Consider the following 9,112-nt stretch of genomic DNA (forward strand, 5'->3'; position numbering starts at 1 on the left):
CAAAGAGGATTGATGAGGGCATAGTGGTAGATGTGATCTATATGGACTTCAGTGAGGCGTTTGACAAGGTTCCCCAAGGGAGACTGATTAGCAAGGTCAAGGGTCACAGAATAAAGGGAGAACTAGGAATTTGGGACAGAACTGGTTCTAAAGTAGAAGATAGAGGGTGGTGGTGGGAAATTGTTTTTCAGACTGGAGGCCTGTGACCAGTGGACTGCTACAAGGATCAGTGCTCGGTCCTCTACTTTTTTTCATTTACATAAATGATTTGAATGTGAGCATGAGAGATATAGTTCGTAAGTTTGCTTATGACACCAAAATTGGAGGTGTAGTGGACAGCAAAGAAGGTTACCTCAGATTACAACAGGATCTTGATCAGATGGGTCAATGGGCTGAAGCGGCAGATGGAGTTTAACTCAGATAAATGCGAGGTGCTGCATTTTGAAAGCAAATCTTAGCAGGACTTATACACTTAATGGTAAGGTCCTAGGGAGTGTTGCTGAACAAAGAGACCTTGGGGTGCAGGTTCATAGCTCCTTCAAAGAGGAGTCGCAGGCAGATAGGATAGTGAAGAAGGCATTTGGTATGCTTTCTTTTATTGGTCAGAGTACCGAATACAGGAGTTGGGAGGTCATGATGCAGCTGTACAGGACATTGGTTAGGTCACTGTTGGAATATTGCGTGCAATTCTGGTCTCCTTCCTATCGGAAAGATGTTGTGAAACCTGAAAGGGTTCAGAAAAGATTTACAAGGATTCAGAAAAGATTTACAAGGATGTTGCCAGTGTTGGAGGATTTGAGCTATAGGGAGAGACTGAACAGGTTGGGGCTGTTTTCCCTGAAGCGTGGGAGGCTGAGGGGGTGAATTTAAAGAGGTTTATAAAATCATGAGGGGAGTGGATAGGATAAATAGACCTGGGGACATAGTTTAGGGTGAGAGGGTCAAAAATATAAAAGCGACCTAAGGGGCAAAGTTTTGACTTAGAGGATGGTACGTGTATGGAATGAGCTGCCAGGGGAAGTGGTGGAGGCTGGTACAATTGCAACACTTAAAAGGCATTTGGATGTGTATATGAATAGGAAGGATTGAGAGATATGGGCCGGGTGCTGGCAAGTAGGACTAGATTAGGATGGAGTATCAGGTTGGCATGGACGAGTTGGACCCAAAGGTCTGTTTCCATGCTGTACATCTGTATGATTGTATAAGCGTGTGCAGCATGGCCAATTTGGGCCGAACAGCCTGCCACCATTCTGTAAAGTTGTATGATTAGATGACAGCATCCACCGTCTCCTTTGGCCTGGAGCAGGTGGTGAAGAATCAGTGGACAGAGCTGAATATAATCTGTCGAATAAATTATTGAAAGAGGCACTTTGAGCAATACTGGAATAGGCAGTAAATAGAGGGAAATGGAGCAAATGCGGACGCAGATTTGGTTATGTGAAGGGCTTGGTGCTCTTATGAAAAACTTTGAACACAGCGGATAAAATAAGACGGACGGCATTATCTGTCGATTTGGGTGAAACTGAATTGAACATTGGTGCGGGGGACATAGGGAGACGTATGAAGCGCAAGCGAGCCTCATCTACTGATAGATCTGTTTTTTGTTTGTAAATCAGGGGAGAGCGCGAACGCAGTCCCCCACGAACACAAATTTTGCAGTCGAGTATCCCGCATTTGGGGACATCTCAGGCGTCAGCACACCCGAAGTGCAGTGGGATAGCCTCGTCCTGGGAGAACCTTTTTTTTTATTTCAAATATATACTTTTTCCATAAAATGAATTGATGGTCTGTACATTTGATCATGCCATACATATGTCCACATTTACAAACACAGATTCGACTTTATCCTTGTCATTTACAATCCTGTGCATTTTTCAATCTTGTACATATACATATATTTGGCTGAGGCATCAGCAGAGCCCAAAAAAAACGTCCGCATGGGCCCCCTGTTCTTCTTTAGGCAGGCCGATCTTACACGGTGGTCTTTCCCCACCGCGCCTTGGCGGCAGCTGCCCCAAGCTTCAGCGCGTCCCTCAACACGTAGTCTTGGACCTTGGAATGTGCCAGTCTGAAACACTCGGTCGGGGTCAACTCCTTCAGCTGGAAGATCAACAGGTTTCGGACCGCCCAGAGAGCGTCCTTCACCGAGTTGATGATCCTCCAGGCGCAGTTAATGTTCGTCTCGGTGTGAGTCCCGGGGAACAGGCCGTAGAGCACGGAGTCCCGCGTCACGGCGACGCTCGGGACGAACCTCGACAAGCACCACTGCATTCCTCTCCAGACTTCCTCTGCATAGGCACATTCCAGAAGGAGGTGTGTGACAGTCTCGTCCCCCCCGCAGCCACTTCGAGGGCAGCGTGCGGTGCGGCAGAGAGTCCGGGCGTGCATAAAGGATCTCACAGGCAGAGCCCTTCTCACCACCAGCCAAGCCACGTCTTGGTGCTTGTTGGAAAGTTCTGGCGATGAGGCATTCTGCCAAATGGCTTTGACAGTCTGCTCAGGGAACCGCTCAACAGGATCCGCCCTCTCCTTTTCCCGAAGGGTCTCAAGGACGCTACGTGCTGACCACTTCCTGATGAACTTGTGGTCAAAGGTGTTTTTTCTCATAAATGTCTCCACGAAGGACAGGTGATACGGAACGGTCCAACTACTCGGAGCGTTCCGCGGCAGCGAGGCCAGGCCCATCCTTCGCAACACCGGGGACAGGTAGAACCTCAGTACGTAGTGACACTTGGTGTTTGTGTACCGGGGATCCACGCACAGCTTGATGCAGCCACACACAAAGGTGGCCATCAGGGTGAGGGTGGCATTGGGCATGTTTTTTCCCCCATTGCACCGGTCTTTGTACATAGAGTCTTTTCGGACCCGGTCCATCTTTGATCTCCGAATGAATTGGAAGATGGCCCGGGTGACTGCGGCGGCACAGGTCCTGGGGATAGGCCAGAACTGTGCCACATATAGCAATTCTGAGAGGACCTCACACCTGATGACCAGGTTTTTTCCCGCGATGGAGAGCGACCGTTGCCCCCATCTGCCTAGTTTCTGTCTCATCTTCCTGATCCGCTCCTCCCAGGTCTTGGCGCACACCCCAGCCCCACCGAACCAAATACCCAGCACCTTCAGGTGGTCAGTCCTGACGGTGAAGGGGATAGAGGATTGGTCGGCCCAGTTCCCGAAGAGCATGGCCTCGCTCTTGCCTCGGTTTACCTTGGCCCCCGAGGCCCGCTCGAACTGGTCGCAGATGCACACGAGTCTGTGCACGGACAGCGGATCCGAGCAGAAAACAGCGACGTCATCCATGTACAGGGAGGCCTTAACCTGCAGGCCCCCGCTGCCAGGAATAGTCCCCCTCTCAGGCTCGCATCCTTCCTGATGGATTCGGCAAATGGCTCTATGCAACACACAAACAAGGCGGGTGAGAGGGGGCATCCCTGCCTGACTCCAGATCTTACAGGGAAGCTATCTGATTCCCACCCATTGATTGAGACTGCACTGACAATGTTGGTGTAGAGCAGTCTGATCCAATTTCCGATTCCCTCCCCAAAGCCCATTTTGGAGAGGACATCCCTCATATATGTATGCGATATCCTGTCAAAGGCTTTCTCCTGGTCCAGGCTGATGAGGCAGGTGTCCACCCCCCTGTCCTGCACGTAGGCGATCGTATCCCTGAGGAGTGCGAGACTCTCAGAGATCTTCCTGCCCGGTACAGCACAGGTTTGGTCCGGGTGGATCACCGATCCCAGAGCAGACCTGACCCGGTTGGCGATGACCTTTGACAAGATTTTGTAGTCTGCATTTAACAGTGAGATCGGTCTCCAATTTCTAATTTCCTCCCTCTCCCCCTTCCGCTTGTAGACGAGGGTGATGATGCCTTTCCTCATGGATTCACTCATGGTACCTGCCCGAAGCATACTGACATACACCTCCAGCAGGTCCTGGCCGATCAAGTCCCAAAGAGCGGAATAAACCTCGACCGGTAAGCCGTCGCTTCCGGGAGTTTTATTCTTTTCGAAGGACTCGAGGGCCTTGGTCAGTTCATCCAGAGATAGCGGCTGGTCCAGCCTCTCTCGTGTTCCGTCATCTAGGACCTCCGTGATAGAGGACAGGAACGACTGGGAGGCCGCACTGTCGGTTGGCTTCGAGTCATACAGGCTGGCGTAGAAGGATTTGCTGATCCTCATGACGTCAGCCTGAGATGACGTTACCGAGCCATCTTCTTTCTTCAGGCTGCTGAGCACGGAGCTCTCTTTGTGCACCTTCTGGAAGAAGAAACGTGAGCACGTCTCGTCCTGCTCCACCGAGCGGACCCTGGACCGGAAGATTATCCTGGAGGCCTCCGAGGCAAAGAGCGAGGCTTGCTGGCCCTTCACCTCCTTGAGGTCCTCCGTGACATCGACCCCCATCGTCTGCAGCAGGAGCAGGTTCTGCATACTTTCCTGGAGCTGGGACAGTTTTCCCCGCCTCTCTCTCGCCTCCCGGACACCTTTGAGGATAAAGAACCTCTTGATGTTCCCTTTTACCGTTTCCCACTAGTCCGCTGGAGACTCAAAGAGGGGCTTCACGGTTCTCCAACCTGCGTAATCCCTCTTGAGCTCTTCGATGTTTCCCGGGGTCAACAGCTTAGTGTTCAGTTTCCACGTTCCCTTGCCCGCCCGCTGTTCGTCCTGTAGGTGACAGTCGGCCAGCAGGAGGCAGTGGTCAGAGAAGAACACCGGCTTGACGTCGGTGGATCTGACCGAGAGCGTTCGGGACACAAACAGGTAATCTATCCTTGAGCGGATAGACCCGTCTGCCCGTGACCAGGTGTATCTACGCTGCGCTCCATCTGCAGGGGCGCTGAAGACGTCGTGCAGCTTGGCGTCTTTGACCGTTTGCATCAGGGCCCTGGACGTAGCGTCCGGTTTACTGTCCCCCCCGCCGGATCATCCATCTGCATCAATGATGCAGTTGAAGTCTCCGGCCAGAATGACCGGCCTGGATGTAGCCAGCAGCAGTGGAAGCTGTTGCAGGACGGCCAACCGTTCACTCTTACCCACTGGGGCGTACACGTTGATTAGTCTCACGGGAGCGTTTCTGTATTTAACATCCGCGACGAGGAGGCGCCCGCCCACCACCTCCTTAACCTCGGAGATGGTGAAGTTGCCTCCCCGCAACAGGATACCCAGGCCGGAGGCGCGGCTATCGTTGCCCCCCGACCACACTGACGGCCCGTGGGCCCACAAGCTCGACCATCTCCTGTAACTGCTGAGGTGCGGTATCCCACACTCCTGCAGAAACAGGATATCGGCTTTGACGTCGGCCAGGAAGGCCAGCATTGAAACACATCGCGTAGCCGCTTTAATGCTACGCACATTTATGCTGGCAATTTTAAACCCCATTTTAACCGTTTACGGGGTTACCAGTGTCCATTTTCTTCTGGTCTTGCTCCAGTGGGGTAGCTGCGTGCATCCCCGTGGTGACAGCAAACTGCTGGACCTTCCCAGGGCTGAGGTAGTTGTCCGGCTCCACGCTGGAGTCATTTCCCCGCCCTGGTGTCATCGTGTCGGACCCAGGGTCCTCATCGCCCCGTTCTCCATCTGACAGCAGGGCTGTCACTGGGACGCTGCTCCCAGTTACCTGGAGCTGTGGGCCGGTGGGTACCCGTTGGTTCTCACCGGGTAGGGGGAGGCCTTCACCCATCCCCTCAGAGGGATCGTCTTTTCCTTCTTGGGCGGTGCTGCCCTCCTTTCTCCCCACGGCGCTCTGCCTCTTCCTCTGGTGGCGACCCTTCTTGCGCCCGTCCTCACCCTCAGAGGAGCTGCCTGTATCCTCATCTTTTAGGTGTCTCTTCCCCTTTCGCTTGGTGGCTTTGGGGCCCTTGAGAGGTTTCCTCTTCCTGTTTTTGACGATAATCCACTGCTCTGCCTCCTTTGATCCCTCCTCTTCCATTTCCTCCGTCTGTCTTGCAGGAGCTTGGGTCGGCTGCTGCATCTCCCCGCTGTCTGCCGCCTGCTCCTCTACAACCTTCCCTTCCTTCTGGGTTCCTCCAGACACCGTTCCTTTGCTGATTCGCGGTACCTCGTTGGACTTTGTCGGTCCGCGGCTCGTGTTGCCACCTCCGGCCATCTGTGCGTAGGTGGCGGCTCCTCGTCTTGTGAAGGCCTTGTACATGTGGCCCGCCTCTCCGCACAGGTTGCAGCTCTTTTCTTCCCGACAGTCCTTAGTCAAGCGACCCTCCTGTTTGCAGTTCCTGCAGATGGTCACTTTGCAATCCACCGCCACGTGTCCCGACTTCCCGCAGGTTCGGCACACTTTGGGCTGCCCTGCATATGTCAGGTAGCCTCTGCTCCCTCCGATTGCGAAGCTCGAGGGTGGGTGGAGGATGTTCCCACTGTCATCGGCCCTCAGAGTTACCCTGACCTGCCGCTTGGCTTCTCCCTCAACTTGGACGTACCTTCCCAGGAAGGTCAGGACATCAGCTGCTGGAACGTAGGGGTTGTACATATGGATTGTAACAACCCGATTCCTCTGTGCAGGAAGCACACACAATGGGGTCGCCGACAAGTTGGAAAACAGCGGCTCCCCTTCCTTCTCCTTGAAGACCTTCAGGAGCTGTTCGCACTGCTTCACGCTTCTGAAGGTCACACTTCTGAAGGTCACATCGAAGTAGCCTGCCCCAGGGAAATCCTGCAGGCAGTACACGTCCGCTGCTGCAAGGCCGCAACACGCGGGATATAGGGAGCCGTATGAAGCACAAGTGAGCCTCATCTACTGATAGATCTGCTTTTTGTTTGTAAATCAGGGGAGAGCGCGAACGCAGTCCCCCACTACCACAAATTTTGCAGTCGAGTATCCCGCATTTGGGGACATCGCAGGCGTCAGCACACCCGAAGTGCAATAGGATAGCCTCGTCCTGGGAGAACCTTTTTTTTTTTTTTTTTTTTATTTCAAAAATATACTTTATTCATAAATGATTTGATGGTCTGTACATTGGATCATGCCATACATATGTCCATATTTACAAACACAGATTCGACTTTATTCTTGTCCTTTACAATCCTGTGCATTTTTTCAATCTTGTATATATACATATATTTGGCTGAGGCATCAGCAGAGCCCAAAAAAAAACGTCTGTATGGGCCCCCTGTTCTTCTTTCGGCAGGCCGATCTTACACGGTGGTCTTTCCCCACCGCGCCTTGGCGGCAGCTGCCCCAAGCTTCAGCGCGTCCCTCAACACGTAGTCTTGGACCTTGGAATGTGCCAGTCTGCAACACTCGGTCGGGGTCAACTCCTTCAGCTGGAAGATCAACAGGTTTCGGACCGCCCAGAGAGCGTCCTTCACCGAGTTGATGATCCTCCAGGCGCAGTTAATGTTCGTCTCGGTGTGAGTCCCGGGGAACAGGCCGTAGAGCACGGAGTCCCGCGTCACGGCGCTGCTCGGGACGAACCTCGACAAGCACCACTGCATTCCTCTCCAGACTTCCTCTGCATAGGCACATTCCAGAAGGAGGTGTGTGACAGTCTCGTCCCCCCCGCAGCCACTTCGAGGGCAGCGTGCGGTGCGGCAGAGAGTCCGGGCGTGCATAAAGGATCTCACAGGCAGAGCCCTTCTCACCACCAGCCAAGCCACGTCTTGGTGCTTGTTGGAAAGTTCTGGCGATGAGGCATTCTGCCAAATGGCTTTGACAGTCTGCTCAGGGAACCGCTCGACAGGATCCGCCCTCTCCTTTTCCCGAAGGGTCTCAAGGACGCTACGTGCTGACCACTTCCTGATGGACTTGTGGTCAAAGGTGTTTTTCCTCATAAATTTCTCCACGAAGGACAGGTGATACGGAACGGTCCAACTACTCGGAGCGTTCCGCGGCAGCGAGGCCAGGCCCATCCTTCGCAACACCGGGGACAGGTAGAACCTCAGTACGTAGTGACACTTGGTGTTTGCGTACCGGGGATCCACGCACAGCTTGATGCAGCCACACACAAAGGTGGCCATCAGGGTGAGGGTGGCATTGGGCGTGTTTTTTCCCCCATTGCACCGGTCTTTGTACATTGAGTCTCTTCGGACCCGGTCCATCTTTGATCTCCAAATGAATTGGAAGATGGCCCGGGTGACTGCGGCGGCACAGGTCCTGGGGATAGGCCAGACCTGTGCCACATATAGCAATACTGAGAGGACCTCACACCTGATGACCAGGTTTTTTCCCGCGATGGAGAGCGACCGTTGCCCCCATCTGCCTAGTTTCTGTCTCATCTTTCTGATCCGCTCCTCCCAGGTCTTGGCGCACGCCCCAGCCCCCCCGAACCAAATACCCAGCACCTTCAGGTGGTCAGTCCTGACGGTGAAGGGGATAGAGGATTGGTCGGCCCAGTTCCCGAAGAGCATGGCCTCGCTCTTGCCTCGGTTTACCTTGGCCCCCGAGGCCCGTTCGAACTGGTCGCAGATGCACACGAGTCTGTGCACGGACAGCGGATCCGAGCAGAAAACAGCGACGTCATCCATGTACAGGGAGGCCTTAACCTGCAGGCCCCCGCTGCCAGGAATAGTCACCCCTCTCAGGCTCGCATCCTTCCTGATGGATTCGGCAAATGGCTCTATGCAACACACAAACAAGGCGGGTGAGAGGGGGCATCCCTGCCTGACTCCAGATCTTACAGGGAAGCTATCTGATTCCCACCCATTGATTGAGACTGCACTGACAATGTTGGTGTAGAGCAGTCTGATCCAATTTCCGATTCCCTCCCCAAAGCCCATTTTGGAGAGGACATCCCTCATATATGTATGCGATATCCTGTCAAAGGCTTTCTCCTGGTCCAGGCTGATGAGGCAGGTGTCCACCCCCCTGTCCTGCACGTAGGCGATCGTATCCCTGAGGAGTGCGAGACTCTCAGAGATCTTCCTGCCCGGTACAGCACAGGTTTGGTCCGGGTGGATCACCGATCCCAGAGCAGACCTGACCCGGTTGGCGATGACCTTTGACAGGATTTTGTAGTCTGCATTTAACAGTGAGATCGGTCTCCAATTTCTAATTTCCTCCCTCTCCCCCTTCCGCTTGTAGACGAGGGTGATGATGCCTTTCCTCATGGATTCACTCATGGTACCTGCCCGGAGCATACTGACATACACCTCCAGCAGGT

At 53.7% G+C, this 9,112-nt stretch overlaps 2 non-coding genes across 2 annotated transcripts; both read right to left on the reverse strand.

The window, feature by feature from the left end:
- Positions 1-1,613: 1,613 nt before the first annotated feature.
- Positions 1,614-1,779, reverse strand: LOC140455856 (U1 spliceosomal RNA). Its single transcript, XR_011953083.1, has one exon. It is a non-coding gene; the product is annotated as a U1 spliceosomal RNA (small nuclear RNA).
- Positions 1,780-6,778: 4,999 nt separating this feature from the next.
- On the reverse strand, positions 6,779-6,936 carry LOC140455846 (U1 spliceosomal RNA). The gene has a single exon (XR_011953076.1). It is a non-coding gene; the product is annotated as a U1 spliceosomal RNA (small nuclear RNA).
- Positions 6,937-9,112: the final 2,176 nt, after the last annotated feature.

Source organism: Chiloscyllium punctatum, chromosome 30, assembly GCF_047496795.1.
Source record: "Chiloscyllium punctatum isolate Juve2018m chromosome 30, sChiPun1.3, whole genome shotgun sequence".
Classification (NCBI taxonomy): Eukaryota; Metazoa; Chordata; class Chondrichthyes; order Orectolobiformes; family Hemiscylliidae; genus Chiloscyllium; species Chiloscyllium punctatum.